Source organism: Barbus barbus (assembly GCF_936440315.1).
Source record: "Barbus barbus genome assembly, chromosome: 32".
NCBI classification, from domain to species: Eukaryota; Metazoa; Chordata; class Actinopteri; order Cypriniformes; family Cyprinidae; genus Barbus; species Barbus barbus.
This window is the reverse complement of record NC_136760.1, coordinates 20550963-20573000: the sequence shown is the minus strand read 5'-3', so window position 1 is coordinate 20573000 and position 22038 is coordinate 20550963.

The following is a 22038-nucleotide window of genomic DNA, read 5'->3' as shown; positions in this document are numbered from 1 at the left end:
TGACCAATAAAATGACTTCGCCTTTAACTTGAGCAGAAACACAAACCATGTTATTGGTTTTTGTTTGTTTTTGTTATTTAATTATATATTTTATTTAAAATTAATTTAATATTTTATTTTTTAAAGTGCAATAATGTAATAATTGCAGGAAGTACATTATATTGCCAAAAGTATTGGGTCACCCCCTTCTAATGAACAGGTTTGACTACTTTAGTAATTTCCATGAGTACAATGTTTAATGTTTAAGCATATAATGATATTCTATGGAATTGTGTGCTTCTAATTTTATAGCAACAGTTTGCACAGGACCCTTTTCTATTCTAACCTGACAATGCCTCTGTGTATAAGGCAAGGTTCAAAAAGACATGATTGATTCAGTCAGTGTGGAAGAACTTGACTGGTCTGCGGAAAGCCAAGTCCTGATCCCAGCTGAACACCTCAGGTGTGACTTTAAATGCAGACCTTAAGCCAAAAACTCGTCACCAAACACCAATGACTTGTACATATGGGTACAGTCATTTTAGATACTTTCAAAACCGTTTCAACAGAGATTGAAATACAATTTTTAAATACATGAACTATATTTTCATCTTTGTTGCCACAGTTTTGGAAGTGCCTTTTTCTGTTCTAAAGAAGGGGGTGTCACAATAATTTTGCCCATATAGTGTATGTACAAGTCATTGGTGTTTAGTGAAGAGTTTTTGGCTCAAGATCTACATTTAAAGTCACACCAGAGGAGTTCAGCTGGGATTAGGACTTGGCTTTGTGCAGACAATACACAGAGGCATTGTCAGGTTAGAATAGACAAGGGTCCTGTGCAAACTGTTGCTATAAAATTAGAAGCACACAATTCCCTAGAATATCATTATATGCTTAAACATTAAACATTGTACTCATGGAAATTACTAAAGTAGTCAAATATGTTCATTAGAAGGGGGTGACCCAATACTTTTGGCAATATAGTGTATTTAAGGAAATAGTCAAATCCATTATAAATTTTGAATGGATGAATGAATGAACATGTAGAACTGTAAATGATTAGCCTTTCTTATCTCCTTAGTCCACAAAATGCAATATATTGCTATATGTACTGGACTGGATGAAAGATTTTTTTCTTCAAAGATTGTAGTAGAGACACTAAACTATAAGAAGTGTTCATTTTCAAGTACATTTGGTATTATACACCATGTAATTCTCTATGATACTGAATTTTGTAAACACTTTAGACATAGTGTCCGATATTTTTTATTTTAACAGCAGGGCTATATAAGTGGATTTTTCAGGCTCTAACGTTCCCTTTCTGTCTCTCGTTCAATGTCCGATCTCCTCTCCTCTCGCTCTCTCTCTCTCTGCTGTGAGTGGGCTTTTGAAGAAGAGCAAATTGAATGGTACTCTAATATTAGCATCATCAAGGATCTTCACACTTTAATAAATCACAAAGGACCATCAGTTAGTTCTTTGCAACTGCTGTCTTCTTTAGATGGCTGACGGATATAACTCTTTGAACACTGCCTTTTATATGCAGAGCCATGGCGTATTTTTAACAGGGATTGGCTGTTTGCAGTTGTGACACGACGGAGAGACGCATTACTTTAATAATATCCAAAAAAAATGTCTGCTGCCACACATAAGATCAGGTTTAGGGCAGTTTCGCTGTTGGCGTTGGACGACTGCTATCAAGTCTGTTTGGCCTGCATACTGAACCTCACATACCCACGAGGAAATCTGTCTGTGCCTCAAAATAAACTTGCGATGCTCCAGAGTGTGAAAGAGCGAGAGAAGGATGGCGCAACAGATGGAAAAGAAGAGAAACAACAAGGAAATAGGAAACCGCACTTCCTTCAGTTGAGATTTAAGCTGCAATATCTGAATGTTTATGAGCTCATGAGGCTCATTTGAGGTTGTCATAAGAGTCTCATTTGAGGTTGTCATAAGAGTCTCATTAAAGCAACTCTGTGGAGTGATTATACAGGAGGCCGTGTTACCAAAAAGTGTCCTTTACTCTAGGATTTCATTATGTCGGCTGTCTCCACAGCAAGCCGTTTTCGCAATGCGCAAGGTGACCTAGGCTGGGGTAATTATGCTGTAAGGCTTTTGTTATCTCCCGATAAGAAGCCTTCTTTTCAAGCGGCGAGTGAGGAGCGTTTGAGAATCTAAACATCGAAAAACTTTTAATTTTTTCATCACGAGCTTTTCTTTGTTATTGCCGTATTACAGTTCATAGTGCGGCAGCAGTGATTTAATCTTCAATACTGCCAGCGTGCACAGATAGATTTATGTAGCGCAAGATAATTGTACTTCTTTCATAATGTTTCTGCCAGTTCTGTGACATCAAAATAGAGGCCTGCTGCAGAACGACACACATTTCATTTTAATAAAAAAAGAGAGGCAGGCTAAAGCCATCATCATAATCATCATCCAAGCAAAGTCTTATTTCTCTGTGTTCCTGAAAAGCATATTATTGAATGATCTTGCAAGTTGATAAATGATTCAATACATGCATATAAAAACATCAAGGGAGGCTAGGGATCGTCCTCTGGTAGAAATAAGCAGCAATATATCAACGCCACAGGTAGCTGTGGTGAAAAATGAAATGCATTTAAAAGTCAAGGGGGCTTGGTCTCATCCAGCCATGAAAAAGATGCAATGGAATGACTAGGCAGAGGCGTGTTTTCGAAACATTAATAATTCACATGTTCATTTGAATGTGTTTGATCACTTTAAAGATTTGTTTGCCGTTCAGCCCTCTTGGAATCACCCAGGGCATCTATTTCCACTCAAGTGATAATAAGAGTGGTGTTTTTATGATTTTATCATAGACACTACACTGAAAAGGAAATGACTGAAAATTCTTCACTTCACAAATCGTCATGTAATAAACTAAAGAAAAAGTTCACCCAAAATGAAAATATGCTGAAAATGTACTCACTCTCAGGTCATCCAAGAAGATTGATACTTGATGTTTCTTCATTGGAACAGATTTGGAGAAATTTAGCATGATATAATTTGCTCACCAATGGATCCTCTGCAGTGAATGGGTGCCGTCAGAATAAGAACCCAAATGGCTGATGTAAACATCACAAATAATCCATTAATAATCAACACATCTCCAGTCTTGTGAAGTGAAAAGCTGAATTTTTGCAATAAACAATCAAACCCATAATTGAGACATTTTAACTTTAAACCATTGCTTCTGGCTAAAATATCCTCTACCCATAATACCTCTGTGAAAAAATCTATCCCCTGTTGTGCTCTCACAACAAAATCCTATGACATATTTTTTTAGAACTGTTTTGGGCTGTTTTTGCTTGTAAATGACCCTTGGTTTTGCATATTTCTCTCCTGATTCAGACAAGATGACTGGAGCACGAAATATGGGTAGAAGACTCATATATTAGTCTGAAGTAACAGCAAGTTAAAAATGTCTTAATTGTGGATTTGTTTATTGCAAACATGCAGTTTTTTGCTCCCCAAGACTGGAGAAGTATTGATTACTTGTGGATTATTGTGAATTGTTTTATCCGCTGTTTGGACCCTTATTCTGTCGGCACCCATTCACTGCAGTGGGTCTATTTAGTGATGTAATGCTCACCATGATGTAGTTGGATCGTCTTTTATTTTCCTTGGGTGAACTATTTCTTTAAATGTGATATTTTGAAGTAGAAAGACTGAAATAGTATTACCCCAATAATCTTTATTTATAACTTTGAAAATCATTTTGACAGTGTATTATCACAGTGCCATTATTATTGAAAGAAAGAGAAACATAGGAAAGGACTGTACAGAAGGAGGAAAGAAAATGCACATATTTACTGACAGGCTCACAATAAAACAATTACTCACACCTGCTCTGTCACGCCTTCATATCATTGCATTTATCTGAAGCATCATTTCAGGGCTGCAAATTGTCCCAGATGCTGCTGGTCACCTTGAGCCAAGGGCTTCACAGCTTGGCAGGAGAGGGGGAAAGGCGATGGAGAAAGACACCACAGAGAGGCTGGCAGTCTGAAATTCCATCAATTAACAACTGAACAGGCTAATAAACACACATGTTAACTCACTGCCCGCCAGAAAAACAACAATGACCAACTGAAAATATATATCTGTTTTTATACTGATTCTGTTGCAAGCCTATCAGTGCGGTACTGAATGTGGTTACTACATGAAAGATGTAAGTTAATGTAGGTTAACACACAATCACAAGTACATTGTCTGCACTGAGCGTATCCAAATCAAATGAGGTGATTTTATCAAGTTGCTAGCACAATGTTAATTAACCTATGAGTATTACGTGTACTATACTGTTCTGTCTGTTTTATCGCATCGAAGAGTAGCAGTGATATCAGGAATCCAGGGTCTGTCCTAATCTATCAAATCTATAATTGAAGAGCTGTAACTAAACGTTGCACATTAAAGATAATTAATCAAAAAAATATAGTGTTATTAATTTGAATCACTTGGAATTGGGTTCCAACAGAATATATATTTCTTTCTTTTTTTTCTTCATTCAGTGTTTCTAGATGAGCTGGCTGCAGGTTATTGCAATGGTTTGTATAAGTTTACATGTGTCCATTTTAATTGGGTCTAGCTCAAATGTTTTGTCTTTTCTGACTGTTATATCATACCCATGGAGAGACCTAGTGCTAACTGTTTTAATTAAAGGAACCCTGTGCTGTGTGAATTAATAGTTTCCAACCTTTGTACTTATCATCTGTTCTAGCTCTCATCTCTGCTCAAAGGGTTCTCATGATACGACAGCAGGTCACAAACACTCATTTCTAACTGACCTGATTCGCTGGCCTTTTAACCCGAATCCTGCCGAGCCTTCAGCTCGAGCCCATGGGAGAGGTTGTGGGGTTATTAGCTTTGGTTAACCGTCTCTTTTGAGATGGCTCCATTGAATCAGGAGGAACACGCCACTGGGTGATTATTTAAAAGCTGTGTTTCGAATGACAGCTCTGTGATAATAAAGCAATGTTCTTGTCATTAGAGGCTGGTTATCTTTGTCCCTTCATAATTAAACAGGATGTGGCTGATCTTAAAGGACAGAAACCTTTAGATAATCTAATCATCTCATAGAAATATTATGGTGTACATGTAGATTGACCCAAACTTTTATGGCCTGAATATCTAAAGGATGGTTTGAAATGAGAATGTTGATAGCGGTGGAAACTGTGTAAAATGATATTTCAGTTCTACTGTTAGCAACCATTTTGAAATTGCCAGAGGTTCTATCTTTAGATGGAGTTCAAAATGTGTTGGCGAAGACCAATTTCATCTTGTGTCAGGAATGGCTTGACTAGGTACAGGGCCATGTATAAGCAATAGATCATCGGTTCTATGGGCAGTGGAGAATGAAGCAATATAGGATGTAAGAAATGGATATACTTGTGTTTTTGCCTCCAGACATGAAATTTGAACATATGGATGAACGGCAAAGTTTGAAACTTTTTCATTTTCCTTCCTAACTTCATACATTTTTCTGAGGACTGCAGCAGTGCACACTCAAAATAAATTATTTTTGCTGTTTGTCAACTTTTATTTAAAATTAGCTAATGCAACAAAACTTGCTAATTTAATTTTGTTTAAAGTACTGTTCATTTACACAATTAAATTATACGTTTATAATTTAAATATGTAAATAATAAGTATACTTGTTTTTGCAATGTGCACTCAACTTGCTACACTTGCTCAATTTATTTACACAATACTTTTTGGCAACTTTTACAACTTTTTTTTTTTTTTAAACTTGAAAACATTTTACTCATCATAGATGTACACTAAAAAATTACTTTTGCTTCTTGCTTACTTCATTTAAAATAAGGTAATGCATATCAAATATGTTAATTTCATTGTTTTAAAAAACTACAATTTGTGTAATTAAATTATAAACATTTATGAAATATGTCAATTAAGTGTACTTTACATTTAAATTAAATTACTTAAATATGTAAAGTAGCAGTTTACTCAAGCCAACATAAATGGGACAACATAAAATTTGCTTTGAGTAAGGAATAGAGTTAATACTTTACATTGTGCTTGTCAAAGTTTTTTTTTATGTGTTAAAATAGTATGTAACAGTATTCAACAAAAAATGAAAAAAGAAAAATGTCAGTCTATCCTTACATTATGACAGACAAATGTCAGTGTGCATTCCTGTCAAAAGGTTAAAGTAAAAACGGCCTGAATAAATCCTGCATTGTTTATCCTCGTTCATTTTGTCCTTCCAAGGTGACAGTCCCAGCAGTAGGCTTGGCTCATAACATGGCAGCAAATTAACATCCCCTAGGTTGCCATGCCTTGGGCCTTGGTATGAGTGAGACTACACTTTAGCAGCTTGCCAGTGAGCACTTGGATACATATTCATTTCTAATTAAGAAAGGCTTGAGTCTGAACCACCAACTGAGTTTACATTAAAAGCCTTTCTTTAAGCAACAAACGCATTTACTCACCTCACCCTCATGCCGTTCCAAAGCTCATGTGACTTAATGTCCTTTTTGAAACAAATTATGAGATATATTGAAAAATATCCTGGCACAATAAATGTATAAAGAAATAGTACACCCAAAAATGAAAATATGATACAAATTGTTGCACAACAGCTCTACAGGAAATTAAGTTTCCACAATATATTTATATATTGCAGAACCTTAATATATTTAACTTATGGCAAAATTTGGTAATTCTGTATGTTGTCTGAGCATTGGCATCCTCTGAGGTCCTCTGAGGGGTTGGCATCATCTTTTCTCAGGTGTTCGGTCATCTCAGATCATTTAAGGGTTGGATCCAGACTGAAGCTTCTGTAATTCCTAGTTACCATGGGATATTAATGAGTGACAGAAACAGAGAAACAAATAGAGACATAATTAGCATAGCTGCTGTTCCATCTAAGCAAAAATGATTTGTTCAACCCAAGCTAAAGAATAATAATAATGTACATTTGATCAGATATAACTGCAGTACAAGATTATAAGATGCATTATGTGAATGCTTGGCTAAAGAGATGTGTCTTTAATCTAGATTTAAACAGAGAGAGTGTGTCTGAACCCCGAGCGTTATCAGGAAGGCTATTCCAGAGTTTGGGAGACAAATGTGAAAAAGCTCTACCTCCTTTAGTGGACTTTGCTATCCTAGGTACTACCAAAAGTCCAGAGTTTTGCGACCTTAGGGAGCGGGTTGGATTGTAGCGTGGTAGAAGTCAAGTTAGGTACACAGGAGCTAAACCATTTAGGGCCTTATAGGCAAGTAATAATATTTTGTAAATGATACGGAACTTAATAGGTAGCCAGTGCAGAGACTGTAAAATTGGGGTAATATGATCATATTTTCTTGACCTAGTAAGAACTCTAGCCGCTGCATTTTGGACTATCTGTAGCTTGTTTATTGAAGATGCAGGACAACCACCTAGCAGTGCATTACAATAGTCCAGTCTAGAGGTCATGAATGCATGAACTAGCTTTTCTGCATCAGAATCAGGTAGAATGTTTGAAGCTTGGCAATGTTTCTAAGATGGAAGAATGCTGTTTTTGTAACATGGGAAATATGATTTTCAAAGGACAAGTTGCTGTCCAGATTTTTGACTTTAGAGGACGTAACAGTACATCCGTCTAGTTGCAAATTGTAATCCAAGAGATTTTGTGTACTGTTTTTTGGTCCAATAAGTAATATCTCTGTCTTATATGAATTTAATAGGAGGAAATTATTGGTCATCCAATCTTTTACATTTTTTACACAATCTATTAGCTTAGATAGTTTAGAAGTTTCATCTGGTCTTGTTGAGATATATAGTTGAGTCAGCATAACAATGAAAACCAATCCCGCATTTTCTAATAATATTACCAAGAGGCAACATGTATATTGAAAATAGCAGAGGACCTAGGACAGATCCTTGTGGTACTCCATACTTTACTGGTGATAATTGAGATGACTCCCCATTTAAATGAACAAAGTGGTAGTGATCAGACAGGTAGGATCTAAACCATCTTAAAGCCGGCCCTTGAATACCCGTATAGTTTTGTAATTGATCTATGAGTATGTCATGGTCTATAGTGTCGAACGCAGCACTAAGATCAAGTAATACTAGCAATGAGATGCAGCCTTGGTCTGAAGCAAGAAGCAAGTCATTTGTAATTTTAACAAGTGCAGTTTCTGTACTATGGTGAGGCCTGTAACCTGACTGAAATTCTTCATAGAGATCATTTTTTTGCAAGAAGTAGCATAATTGAGCAGATTTTAGAGATAAACAGAAGATTTGAAATGGGTCTGTAATTTGCCAGTTCATTAGAATCTAGCTGTGGTTTCTTAATAAGAGGCTTAATAACCGCTAGCTTGAATGGTTTTGGGACGTGACCTAAAGATAACGATGAGTTAATAATATTGAGAAGTGGTTCTTCTGCTACAGGTAACAACTCTTTCAGTAGTTTAGTGGGTACAGGATCTAATAAACATGTTGTTGGTTTAGATGCACTGATAAGTTTATTTAGCTCTTCCTGTCCTATAGTTGTAAAGCACTGCAGTTTTTCTTTGGGTGCGATGAATGAATCTGAAATACTAGACGCAGTAGAATCTACATTTGTTATTGTATTTCTGAAGTTATATATTTTATCAGTAAAGAAATTCATAAAGTCATTACAATTAAACTGTGAGGGAATATTTAGATTGGTTATTTGTTAATCTAGCCACTGTGCTAAATAAAAACTTTGGATTGTTTTGGTTATTATTTATGAGTTTGCGGATATGCTCTGCCCTGGCAGCTTTTAGAACCTGTCTATAGCTGGACATACTGTTTTTCCACACAATTCTAAAAACTTCCAAGTTAGTTTTTCTCCATTTGCGCTCAAGATTACGAGTTTCTTTCTTGAGAGAATGGGTATAACTGTTGTACCATGGCGCAGTACGTTTTTCTCAAATCTTTTTCAATTCGAGGGGGGCAACAGCTTCTAATGTATTAGAGAAGATAGTGCCTATGTTGCTAGTCATTTCGTCTAGTTCATGTGTATTTATGGGTACACAGAGCAGTTGAGATGAATCAGGCAGGTTATTTGTGAATCTGTCTTTGGTGGCTGGAACAATAGTTCTGCCCGGACGATAACGCGGAGCCATATAATTAATATCAGTAATACGCAGCATGCACGATACAAGGAAATGATCAGTAACATCATCACTTTGAGGTACGATATCTATATCGGTAAGATCAATTCCATGCGATATAATTAAATCTAGTGTATGATTAAAACGATGAGTGGGCCCAGTGACGTTTTGCTTGACTCCAAAAGAGTTTATTAGGTCAGTAAACGCAAGTCCTAACGCATCATTTGTATTATCAACGTGAATGTTAAAATCTCCGACAATTAGTACTTCATCAATATTAACCAATAGATCTGAGAGGAAATCTGTATATGGCCCTGGCGGTCTATACACAGTAGCCACAGCAAGAGACAGGAGAGATTTTGTTTGCATATCTAACAGTGTAACATTAAGCAGAAGTATCTCGAATTAGTTAAACCTCCTGTATCCTGTTTTCTGAATAACATTGAGAATATCACTATATATTGTTGCAACACCGCCGCCACGACCAGTCTGCCGGGGCTCATGTTTATAACAGTAGCTTGGTGGAGTAGACTCATTTAGACCAAAATATTCATTTGGTTTAAGCCAGGTTTCAGTCAGGCAGAGTACAAAATTATTATCCGTGATCATTTAATTTACAATAACTGCTTTGGGTGCGAGTGATCTAATGTTTAGGAGCCCAAGCTTTAAAAATTGTTTTTGTTCATTTATTTTGCGTTTTTCTGGTTTAATCACGATCAGATTTTTTCTAGATCGTGCATTAAATTTATATTTTGACCTCGTTATTCGGAGAACAGACACAGTCTGTATAGATTGGACAACACAAGTACTTCTATTTAAGTGGGTAGAACAAAAGTCGTCATAGCAGTTATTTGAGAGTTGGCTTACTAGTCAGATGGAGTGTAGCGTCCTGGAGATGTTGTCCGACAGGAGTTCCGGTCCGACTCTGCTGGGGTGCAGGCCATCAGCACGGAAAAGCCTAGGACGCTCCCAGAAAAGATTCCAATTATTAACAAAGAGCAGTTTCTGTTCTTTACATCATGACAATAACCATTCGTTTAAAGTAAACAGTCTACTGAACCTTTCGTGTCCTCGTCGATACGTGGGAAGCGGTCCTGACACGATGATCGTCATTGAGGGCGATGTGCTGCGTACCGTCTTGATCAGGCTCCTGAAGTGTCTCTGTCTGCCGCAGCTTGGTGTCGTTAACCCCCGCATGCAGCACGACAGCACAGATGCTCTCATCGCCCTTCAGGGTCGCGGGTATCTGCGCAGAAACATCGAGAACACGAGCACCGGGGAAACAGTGAGTGTGCACTTTACCTTCAGCTAACGTAGCACGGACGTGCCAGACGATGGAGTCTGCGAAGATCACAGCGTCGCGTTCCGTCTCGCGGAGGGGAGAGAAGCGGTTCTGGGTGGAGATCTCGAAGACCGGAGGCGGCGGAGGGGAAGAGGTCATGGCTCGCATCTTCCGCTGCTGGTGCACCCAGGGTCCGTGGCGTCCCGGCGCCGGAGTGAAGGACATCTGGGAAGATCGCGTCCTGGGTGCACAGGGTCTGTGCAGAGAAACACACGGAGTAGAGGTGATGGGAGTGTTAGCAGCGTGCTGTATACTTACCCGGACTTGTGAGCGTCAGCCCGGGATGTTTCCAGCGCGGCTCTCCGCTCTCTCAGCTGGGCCTGCTTCTCCACCAGGTCGCGGAACTGCTTCTCCACGGCCTCCAGCTCCAGCTGCACCGAATGCAGCTCGAATGTGTCCTCACCTGCACTCAAAGGTAGACACAAATCTGCCATTTAAGCAAGTAACAGTGAAACAATGGTAATGTGTGTGAATAGAGTATTAGCAATGTAAGCGAGATTAGCGGCAACCACGCTGCCGATGCTAATGGGCTATAAGCTAATAGCAGACTCGAGAAATCTAAATAAAACTAGTGATAATAAGGCGCTCTGATTGGTTTTGTTTTAGAATGCTATAGGGGATATATTCACATTAGAAACAAAAATTATAGTGTATAAAATTGTTTTTAAAATAGAAAATAGACGATAAAGAATCAACTTGATGGAGCTCAAACTCAAAACATGCAGTCACAAATCAGCGCATGCGTAGATTTCAAAACCTGTGAAAAAGTAATCTCGCCTGAATCAGGAGATGATGTACATATCATATAAATACTATTTACAATAAAAATGGTCCAAAACAGTTCTAAACAAATATTTTGATGTGAGAGGACAACAGGGAATGGACTTCACTAGAAGAACCATTGTTATGAATTATGGACTCGTATTAAAGATTAAATGCCTACCTTGCAAACATGCAGCTTTCACTTCACAAGATGTTAATTGATGGACTGGAGTTGTGTGGATTACTTGTGGATTTTTGTGATGTTTTTATCAGCTGTTTGAACTCTCATTCTGACGGCACCCATTCACTGCAGAGGATCCACTCTCGGTAAATTTACCCAAATCTCTTCTGGTGACAAAACAAAAATCTACAGTAGGATGAGTACATTTTAAGCAAATTTTCACTTTTGGATGAGCTATTTCTTTAATACATTATAACCCAAGACTTTTGAAGCTATACAATAGTTTTGTGTGATGAATGGGCCTAGATTTAAATCATTATTCTCTTATAATCTCCCTCATTTATCTACAAATAATGCTTAGTCACTTCACACTGACGTCACCATCTCTTTAAAAAATAAAAAATAATTGCAGACAGTCCTGTCTAATATTAGGATGTATTTCTTTCACACCCAATTTAAACCTTGTGGCTGGAAGAAGGTATGAGTGACTGAAATACTAAATAATACGAGAGACACTCGGAGAGGAAACAAGAAACCCACAGCACATTTATTGAGAGGGTCTTAATTTCTAGAGTTACAGAGACGACCCGGCTGTCCTAAAGGAAATCAGTTTTGGAGGCTGGATCCATTAGACTGGCCAGCACTGCCTATTGTAGAAATTATCTATGAAATCAAGTCAGGTCACCCATGTCCTTGACAGAACAAAGGCAGAATAACCTTTGGTCTATACATATCCATCTCTCAGAGAACAGAGAGCTCTAATGGATTTTGCTGTGGCTTTGTAAATTAGGATCATATAATGTTCTGCTGTACCTGTATGTGGCATGAACAGGTCATATTAATATACGCAGGGTAATTTCCACACCACACCAACTGCATTCAGTCTTGACATTTATATGTATTGCACTCACGTCATAAAATATAGTGCTATTACCAAGCCAAACCAATCACCATGATTTGTTACAACTTACATACAGTATGTAGGTATATTATGTGCTTCCGGTTATAGATTTGGAGCGATAAAAGTCAGTATTGAATTTTGAAAGCAAGACATTAAAAAGGATATGTTTACATGCATTTACATACATATGCCTACATCAAGCGCTACACAAAAATACTCTAATTTATGAGAGAATTATCATCAGACCTATAGTCTGATGAAAGATTTAGTCAACCATTAAGAAACACATGCAATTCCTGTAAATTAAATTCAGTCTATTATTCAAAGCATAGAAATGGGTTTGCCGCTGTCCCATCTGATGTTTCTAATTAACTAGGTCTCAAATGAGCACTTCCGGTGCATAAAATCACCCAAAGACGTAACGCTTCAGAGATATTTAATTATTCTGCTTAATAAATTAGTATAACATGGGGGCTGGATCCATGGAGGACACTTGGAGGGACATTGGCCCCTATAGCTTATATTCATGATCTGGTCCATGACATTTATGTTTGAAATTGGGTGTCTGATCTGTTCTATTATAGAAGAAAGCATGCTGGGTACAGTGAGGGTCTAAATTCTCAGAGCACTATGGAAAATGCTTCTATATTGTATTTTCTATTCAAATGAAAATGCATAAAATTAGAGTGAAAAATAAATAAATAAAATTAATTTCAGAATTTATCACAATGTATATATGTTTAATATAATATACTTAATCTTAAATTTGTGAAGTTTTTTTTTTTAAAAAATTTGTGTTTTTTTTTTTTTTTTTTATTCCTGATTTTCAATATGGTCTCAGAATTATGCTGCATGCGGCACAATACTGAAAAACCCAGTATCTAATTTGGTGCTGCTAATCAGGTTCCATCTTCGCTGCGGTACATTAGGGTTAATCTGATGTTTCTATAAGGTTAATGAAAAGATATTGTCCCGTACCACCGGCCTCTGTGTTTCAAGTTGGCAAGTCTGTTTCTCTTTTAATTATTACCCATTCACTTGCTCTTTGTGTTGACAGGGACTTCAGAGGCTTCCATTCATCTTGGCCTGCCATTGATAGACTTCCTTTGATTACCGTTCAGCTGAGAGATGGAAAGGGGAGGTGGAGGCGAACAGAAAATACAGCCGTTATTCAACCTGAACTCTTTCTCACAAACCCACTTTAATTCACTATTTCACTCTGTTAGTTTTTCATATCTGCTCAATTAATCACTTTCTCTCTCTTCTACTGTCCCATTTCTCTTCTTCAGTTTTGTAAAAATCTGTCTGTGCAACCAGACAATTCAACTCTATGAATGTAGTCGTCTATTGGTTTAAGAACTGGTACATTACTCTCAGTATTGTGCCATTGTTTGTGAGTCAATCTAAGGCTTTTTTTTTTTTTTTACAATAGTTACATTAATTATGATGTTATCGATTAATTTGATTTATTCTGTGATTCTACAATTGTTCTTCTTCTCATTAAATTTTTAAAAAGAGCAATTACAGATTAAATAAATACTGTGTAATTCTCTCTAATTAAATATTTTTTTTCCACCGCAACAGTACAAGTCTGTCTGAAGTGAGAAATTACATTTCAGGATGAAGTTTTCCTCAGACTGTCATGCCAATAAAACATCCAAATCCAAGTGGAGCAGCAAATGCACAGAAGTCTTGCTAAAGGCATCCAGCATATACTTTTGCCCCCTCAGTGTCTAAATAACACAGAAATGCAATGTTTGCCTGAATAGACTAAATAATTATGTATATGGCCACAGAGACAGCCCAAACTGCACTGTTTGCCTGCAGCATAGACATAAATGATATAGAGTCCAGGAACAATTTTGATCCAGTCATGCTCCACAAATCTGACCCATTTTCCGGCGCTGTAAAACCCTGCGGAACTAAATGTAGATGAACAATCCTGGGTCACGAGAGAGAAAAATTCCACCTGATCACTGACAGAAATGCAGGGATAGGTGGATTAAAGTAGGCTCAAACAATACAAATATATGTCAGTGATTGTTTACAGTTGGCAAAGCAAAGTTCTGGAACAACTGGGTCAAGCATTTATCTGCACAGGAGTTATGATAATGTAGATTCTGCAGATGGTTTATATACATACAGCAAGCGAAATTTACATTCTGTGTTTTATCTAAACATTGTATCATTCCATTCCCTGAAAATCAAAATCAAATCCATGACCATGACATTACTAGCATCATACTTTACCAGTTGAGCTACAGGAATACATGCAGCAGTATAAAAAGTATTCAATTAAAATAGCCCCTTTTGGATATTTTTAAGAATAGTGCCTGGTATAAAAAAAATGACTTGTTTTATGTTTCATCATCATTAGATAGCACTATTTCCATTATCTTAAATGCAAAGAACAGCTTGATTCTTCACCCCAGTCCTGAATATAAGTGTGCACACTGGCAGCCTGAGGCATGTTCATTTAATAATGTTTAAATTCATTTAAAAATTCACTTAAAAAGGACATAAGGCTATTAACACTACTTGTCTCCCAAGTTTTTAAAGATCTATACATAAATGAAATTTTTACTCTGCTGAAGCAAATAAAGTGTTCTGAAAGAAACATGAAACAATGAACAACTGTTGATTAATTGATGCAAATACCTCATGTCTTTAATCAACAAATGCATTGTTTTACTTAAGCCTATTTTTGATAAAGCATATTATAAAATATAAGATATTAGCAATCATATATTAATATTAGGAACAACAACAAAAATATTTTTATTATTTATTTGGCTGTTTAAGTCAGATATAATAATAATTAATATTATTGTTGTTGTTGTTGTTGCTATAATAATAATAATTATTATTATTATTATTATTATCATTATTATTTAACCTGTTAGCATTCCACTGTACTGCCTGCGGTGTTTAGGCAAATCTTACAGGACTGCTTAAGAGAGCCAATAATTATTCTTATTAATAGTAGCATTATTACCATTGTTGTTGCTAATAATAACAATAACAATAAATTGTTATAAATAATAATAATAATTACTATTATTATTATTTAAGAGAGAAAATAATAATTATTATTAATAGTAGTATTATTAATGTTGTTTATGTTGTTGTTATTAATAATAATAATAATAAATTGTTGTTTTTGCTGTTGTTGTTAATGTTAATATTAATATTTAATATTAATAGAATACAGGAGGACAAAATCTGAAATGTGATTTCCAGGACATTTCTATTGGATGATTAGGTTTTATCAAAAGCCAGTGATACCAATATCTTATTTTTAAGATTTTTGTTTTTACTGCATACTCATGCCACCTGCCTCTACAACAGCCTGCCCAGGAGGGACCCTGTGCTGTCCCATTGTGGGAAATTCAGGAGATGTGCAAAAAGCAAGGTGCGGTCCAAAGCCTCTCAGCAGATTTTTCATTATCGTGATAAAGTGCACAAGGCTCTGATGGCCTGAGCTCTTGCCAGGCCTAATACACTATATAATAGACTGTGCAGCTTAAGATCCATTCACTCCTGCCATACGGATATATATCCCAGGGAAAATTGCAGCACCCCCAACACAATATTAGATTGCATTTGTGGCAAGGAGGCATCGCCAAAGAGAGCCTAGGTAATGTATATCTGGGGGCCCAATCAGCAATACTGTCCCCCAAATAGAGCAAGGTGGTCAGGTGAGACTAGACCAGAGATACAAAGATACAAGGGTGGGGAAATAAAGAGGAGTGATGGTGGCAAGGGAATACACCTGCTGATACGGCTGTTTATTTGCACACTCTGTCTAAAAGAATTACGCCCAATTCACTAAAGGAATTATGCAAATCAGGAAACAGTGCAGACACGGCCAGTTCATGAAACATTTAACGTGGAATGCAATTTGCACTGATCACAATCCATAATAAACCTGATTTACTGAAGTATGAAAAGAATGACAATGACTTCTTTTAACTGTCTGTGCATTTAGCATTTGTTTTCACTGGATTGAGGATAGTTGGTGATTTAATAATTACTTGTGCGTTATTGTGATGTTTTTATCAGCTGTTTGGACTCTCATTCTGATGGCACCCATTCACTGCAGTGGATCCATTCATGAGCAAGTGATGTAATGCTAAATCTCTCCAAATCTGTTGATGAAGAAACAAATTCACCTACATCTTGGATGGCCTGATAGTGAGTTCATTTTCAGCAAATTTTTATTTTTAGGTGAACTATCCCTTTAATTGTATAACTGAGAAAGATAACTTTAAATGATGATAACTGCATGTAATCACTTCTTTCTGACAGCTCTATGTACGTTGTACTCTGAAACTGTGCAGCATGACTCATATAAGCAGTTTAGTAAATAGCCACTAGGAATTAACTAAGAAGTCAATCGTCCTTTTATAAATGGACTTGTGTTATCCTTAATTGTGCTGGAGGATCAAGAGTGTCTTGCTTGATATTCATTTATTCAGTTACTTGAAAAAATAATGAGCCATTACATTTTGAACAGAATAGATTTATTACTTAAACTCGTAGCTGAGACCGGAGGATTAGTGTGGGCTTTCAATTAATACAATGTAATGTGAAGTATCAGTTTTGAAGATGTGAAAATCTCAATTGCTCTTATCCAGACAGACAAAAGATTAGACCACGATACATTTGTTTTACTATGGTGGGTGAAGTGACATGTTCTAAGCTTTCAGCAACTAAAAGAGTATTTTTTTAGTTTTATTGGGTTTGCCAAAGGATGGCTGGAGTTTGACTGAGCACATTTTTTGGCTTTGCTCTCTCCCATTAACAATAAATGTATTAGATATGTACTGTCAAAAGGGCAAAAATGCTGAGAGTGAAACTGTGACCATTAAGAACAATAGCCATTTCTTCAACTATGGATACATTAACGTTTGGCCTTGTGGACTGACTGGACTCACTTAAACTCATTAAAACACTTTTCACACACTAGTTGATTTGATTAAATAATGTTCACATATATATGTTATACACACACACACCACACACACACACACACACACACACACATAATTTCAGATAATGTATAGATCTCAATTTCATAAAATTTACCCTTACGACTGGTTTTGTGGTCCAGGGTCATATATATGTATGCATGTATGTATGTATGTATATATATATATATATATATATATATATATACAGTGCCCCCATAAGTATTGGAACAGTACAAGACAAAATTGCTCTGTTGGCTGTGGAGTCAAGACATTAGCAGATATGATTAAAAGATGAATATGAGACAAAACTACAGAATGTCACATTTTATTATTAGCCGTTTCAACAGATACATGTTTTACCAAATAAAAAGAACAGCACTTTTAGAGTTCATCCCACTCATTGATGTGAGCATAAGTATTGGGACAGTTGAACATAAAGCAGATATAAAAGATTAAAAGCTATCATTTAGTTACAGATCCCTTGCGCACAATCACAGCAGTGAGTCTGTGACCCATAGACATCACCAGACTCTTGGTCTCATCCTTTGAAATGCTTTTCCCAGCCTTTAATGCAGCCAATTCCAATTGTTGCTTGTTTTGGGGAGTTTCTGCCTTTACTCTCCTCTTCAGCTGGTGAAATTTATGTTCAATCAGATTTAAATCTGGAGATTGACTTGGAAAATCTAAGACTTTCCATTTCTTTGCCCTTATAAACTCCTTGACGGAACTGGCAGGGTGTTTTGGGTCATTGTTCTGATGCAATATGAAGCACTTCCCAATGAATCTGGTGACATTTTCTTGAATATTGGTCGGCAAGATGGTTTTGTGCCCTTCCAAATTCATTCTGCTATTGTAATCATACATTAAGTCATCAGTAAAGATGAGAGGGCCTGTTCCAGAGACAGCCATACATGACCATACCACGACACCACCTCCACCTCAAGTCAAGTCAAGTTGACAGTAAAGCTCAACTTGACTTGACTTGACCATGCTTCACAGATGAGGCTGTATGCTTGGGATCATTTGCAGTTCCCTTTTTTCTTCATATTTTTGCTTTCCCATCACTTAGATAAAGGTTCATCTTTGTCTCATCGGTCCATAAACACAGTTCCAAAACTCTTCTGGCTCACCTTTATGTTTTTTCTTGCCTTTCTATTTTTGGTGCTGGTCAGAGGTTTGCATCTTGCTGTGTAGCATCTGTAATTCTGTGTCAAAGTCTCCTGAGGACAGTAGATTGTCAGAGCATCACCCCAGCTTTCTGGAAGTTGTTGGTGATTTTACAGACACGTCTTTTAGGGTTAATTTTCACAGCTTTTATGATTTGTCTGTCATCAGCTACTGTTGTTTTCTCAGCCAATCAGGTCGTTGTTGGTTGCTGGTGTCGCTGGTGGTTTCCAAAGTCTTGATTTCTCCATGCCCTTTATTTTTGCTATAGCTCTAACTGACTTCCTCTTTTCTTTTAGCATCCAAATTGCTTGCTTTTCTCTTAAAGTCAGCTCCCTCATCTTCATCCTGGTTTGTTTGTCATCATCAAATGCAAGATTCAGAATACAGAAGTAATGGATATAACTGATACAACACATTCCCTGCTTTTAATATCTGAGGAATTAATGCAACAGGACACAGCTGATCATTTAGAAACACCTGTGAGTGCTGAACTTCTTAGCTGGTAAAACATCTGTGTTGAATCACCCAATAATAAAATGTGACATTCTGTAGTTTTGTCTCGTATTCATCTTTTAATCATATTTGTAAATGTCTTGACTCCACAGCAATTTTGTCTTTACTGTTCCAATGCTTTTGGAGGGCACTGCATATATATATATATATATATATATATGTGTGTGTGTGTGTGTGTGTGTGTGTATATATCATGTAGTATAATAATAATAATAATATTATGTAGTATATTTATTATTATTATTATACTACATGAAGGCACAAAAAGCTATAAAAGAATAAATAATTTCCAAATCAGTTTAATGTGACCTTCATGTAACAAAAAGAAAAATTAACCCTGAGCCATGAAATATTTGTTCCATCTCCACTGAGCCAAAATGGACAACTAAAACAAAATATTGGGATGTTGAAGTATACCACAAACATTCGCCGTTTCAGGATGAAAGGCAAAATTTGTTTTGGCACCTGAACACCCCTCTAACCCAGTTACTCAGAAGGTGGAAATGAACTGTGTTGTTTGTGCTGGACCTCTGAACTGCTATGCCAGTCACACACACAGACTGTCTAAATAGGCTATAATGACTGTGTCACCTGACAGACAGAGAGCAGACTGTAGATGCAGGGGACTATTGTAATATTTATGAAGAATTTGAGGAGCCCGTTCTGCGGCAGCTCTGCGTCTCTCCTTTGCCCATGCCGTCGTCATGTGGAGGGCAATAGGTGGTGGACATGGTTATGTCACACAGGAACTAATTAAATGTGAAAACATCAGACGGCAATCAATTTTCGAATTTGACACAAGAGGACAAGGACTTAGAGTCCACTAGACTGCTAACATCTAGCCTAACCTGAAGGAGACTGCAGTGAAAGAGATTAAAGAAACTGATGCCACATCAGTGTAGATGTAACTCTGTGAACGAATGCCCCTCTGAGGCAAATTGATCTTAAAGGAATGGTTGACTCACAAATGATTTACTCACATGTCCTTCAAAGCCCGTGACTTTCCGTCCTCTATAGAACACAAAAGGAGTTATTTAGTTTTATTGTCCAAGCTTCTCTTTTCCTTACAATGAAAGTTTCTTTAGAACTTGAAATACAATGTACAAGTCACATACTTTTATTAAACTTTTATGGTGCTTTTTGAAGCTAAATAGCACCCGGTTCACTGTTATTAGGGCCCAAGCCAGTAAGGCGCAGGGCCCTATTGATCCCCTAAGGATTATTATTAGGGCCCAAGCCAGTAAGGCGCAGGGCCCTATTGATCCCCTAAGGATTATTATTAGGGCCCAAGCCAGTAAGGCGCAGGGCCCTATTGATCCCCTAAGGATTATTATTAGGGCCCAAGCCAGTAAGGCGCAGGGCCCACTTGTTTTCCTAGGGATTATTATTATTTATTTATTTTTTTCGGGCACTTTTGGGGGCCTTAACATGCTCAAAAACATGTCAAAAGTGGGGGGCTTAGTTTTAGCTACAGACACCAAACTCGGAACATATATTGTTCTTATCAAGCCGGACAACTTTCTAATTTACAGTCATTAGCTATGACCAACAGGAAGTTGGCTATTATTATTTTAATGTTTAGTTTTTTTGCAAAATCATGCTGTAAATAAATTCATACTCCTCCAAGCAGAAACAAGTAATTCACACCAAACTTTGTCAACATGATGCCAAGATACTGAAGATGCTAAATTGCGAACGGATTTGGGATATTTTGAACGGTGTGGCGATGGTGATTTATTAAAGTAACAGTAAAAAAAGATAATTTTTTTGTTTCTTTTAAGAGCAGCTTCCAAAAAAAATTGCATACACAGAACAAGTCATTCTGAGGAAATGTGATTAATTCCATGAATTTACAATACACTATGGAGAGCAGAAAATTTAAAAACTGTCATGAATTTACAATACACTATGGAGAGCAGAATATTTAAAAACTGTCAGACATCTGATGTCACTCTGCTTCTGTGTGTGGGGGTGGGTGACTGTGTGAGTTGAGTGTGGGTTGAGGGGGTGGGTGAGAGAGAGAAAGAGAGAGAGAGAGAGAGAGAGAGAGAGAGAGAGAGAGAGTCTGTTTAAACTGTTGATGCTTTAATAGTGGTTTAAAAGTAACAATAAAACAGTTCGACACACAGATGCAGACTAAGCTGTAATGCAGGCAAAAATATTTCACAAGATCAATAAAATAGTTAAAAAATGCTTATAAATCATTAAAGGTTTTGATAACACTTCATAATAAGGCTTCATTTGTTAACATTAGGGAATGCATTAACTAACATGAACTAACAATGAAAAATATATTTCTATAGCATGTTAATTCTTCATTGATAGTATGAACTAACAATGAACAATTTTTTTTTACAGCATTTATTAATATTTTTAATGTTAGTAAAAATAGTCATGTTCAAAAGATACAACTTTAAATGTTAATAATGTATTAATACATTTTGGACTTAATATTAATTAACATTAATAAATGGTATATAATTGTTGTTGATGTTATCTAACAGTTAAATAATATAGTTTTTTAACATTGGTTAATTCACAACTAACATAAACTAAGTATGAACAATATATTTTTACTTTGTTTGTGTTAGTAAAAATTGTTCATGTTAGTTCATGGAAAAGTAAATCGTTAAAAAAATGCTTATAAATCATTAAAAGCTTTGGTAACACTATAATAATGTCTCATTTGTTAACATTAATAAATGCATTAACTAACATGAACTACCAATGAAAAATATATTTTCACAGCATTTATTAATGTTTGTTGATGTCAGTTAATCAAAATGATCATGTTAATTCACAGTGCATTAACAAATGTTAACAGATAAAACTTTAAATCTTAATAAAGTTTTGAATATTAACTAACATTAATAAATACTATATTGTTCATGTTAATTAATATAGTTAATGTTAAAAACTGAAACCTTATTGAAAAGTGTTACTAAAGTTTTATATATTGTTCTGTGTGTGTGTGTGTTTCACAGAGTTGATGTTTGGATTAACCCTTTAATTGCCGTATCCCTTAAAACCAGACTGCTAGAGGCTTAGTAATGCATGTGCCAGCTGGGCACCGTTTTCCTGATGCCACCGGGGTGGCGTTTGCACTGAC